The sequence below is a fragment of the Nannospalax galili genome, unplaced genomic scaffold (assembly GCF_000622305.1).
Source record: "Nannospalax galili isolate Female #2095 unplaced genomic scaffold, S.galili_v1.0 scaffold726, whole genome shotgun sequence".
Taxonomy (NCBI): Eukaryota; Metazoa; Chordata; class Mammalia; order Rodentia; family Spalacidae; genus Nannospalax; species Nannospalax galili.
The window spans coordinates 3,935,133-3,936,862 of NW_008355253.1; the positions used below are offsets into that span (position 1 = coordinate 3,935,133).

Consider the following 1,730-nt stretch of genomic DNA (forward strand, 5'->3'; position numbering starts at 1 on the left):
TTCAGTTCCCATTATAGGAAACGGTATAGGAAAGTCCGTGTTCTCACGGAGCACAGGACTCTGAGACTCAGCAGACTGCCCTTTAGAGCTCCGGAGAAGGGAAGAATATAGATCCTCTGTTTAATTCCATGACCACAGAAGGAGAGAAATACAACAAAGATTAGTGTATCCCCACAGAGCTAGGCAAAGAAGGGGAAGGAATGCCCTCCCTGCCTGTCCTCCCTGACAAGACTCCCTTGAGTGACTGATTGTTTGCCTCTCACAGACATGACACTGCATCACATGGCTCTCACCAACATGTTCTGGATGCTGCTCTCCTGCCTGTTGCTCCTATCTCAGGTACAAGGTAAGTTCTATGCCTCTGGCACTAGATTCCCTGTGAGTGCTTAGAGCCAAAAAGCAGAGAAAGTCCCTGACTGTCTCATGTAGTTATGCTGAGGTGTATGCCACACAGGAAAGCTGCCTACAACTCTTCTATCATCCTGGTGATTGAAAGTACCACAGTGGTTCATCATCGGTGTAATAAGAGAGTTTCTCATTTTCTTAGGGAATTTTATGTTGGTAGGTGGGATAGGGAAAGTGTGAAGGTTAGTAATGAATTGTAGGAGAGGACAAAAAGAAGGGAGGACTAAGTTTAAGCCATTCACCCTATGGGTAAAGAAGTCATGGTCTGCTGAGCAGGAAGGAAGTAAAAAATGAAATGTGATACTGCTCCGTTTACTACATTTGTTGGTATAAAACATCCCATTTTGACCTACCTATCTAATGCCCCTCTTCATTTCACCCCATCCCACTCTATATCATCTCATTCTACGCCAGGTGAAGACTCCCTGAAGAACATGCCCTCTCCACGCATCCACTGCCCTGCAGGTTCCCGGGCTTATGGCTCCTACTGCTATGCCTAGTTTCAGATACCACAATGTTGGTTTGATGCAGAAGTGAGTGCTGAAGAATGGGGTGAGGGGCATAGGTGGAAAGTGCATGGGGTCATGTGGGAGTGTTGGGCTCCATTCTCTGTGGATCATTGTATCTGATTTCACCTTCAACATAACACCCTCTTGCCTACCTCTACCTTTCCATTATCCATTGAGGCTTAAGTCTCCTTTGTATTCTGTTTTTCACACAGCTGCCCTCCAGAAAAGACCATCAGGACATCTTTTGTCTGTGCTCAGTGGGGCTGAGGCTTCTTCCTGTCCTCCCTGATGAAGAACAGTGTGAATAGCTATTAATACATCTGGATTGGTTTTCATGACCCCACCTTGGTGAGATTCCATCTTCTCATCTTTGTTTGCTCTGAAGTGGTAATGTCACCCAGGTTTTCTCTGTATGTCCCAGAAAAAAAGCCCAAGGGGCCATAAGCTCAGATGCTGAGCAACAATGGGGACAAGGAAAATCCTGAAGGCCAGCTAACAATCTCGACTCTGTGGAAGTTTCTAGAATTCCGTTGATGTTTGTGTGCCTGTTGTTGACTTTTACAAAGTTCTCATGGGAGTCCTTGAAAGCCTTTTCCATCAGCTTCAAGGAGTTTGCACATATTATCCAGACTATCCATATTTTTTAATTATTTATTTAATAACCACATACTTAGAAGAAGCACTTCATTACATCAGCATTGACATATTCAATAACAATTTTCTGAGCTAGGATGTATCTCTTTCAAAATTGGCTGTACATTTTTAGGTTTACAATTAAATCATTGTAGAATATTATACTCAGTATAAACCCTATAA

General features: G+C 43.5%; 1 pseudogene; it reads left to right on the forward strand.

Moving 5' to 3' along the window:
* The first annotated feature begins 267 nt into the window (after positions 1-267).
* LOC103749436 overlaps positions 268-1,730 on the forward strand; it is a 4,269-nt pseudogene continuing 2,806 nt past the window's right edge.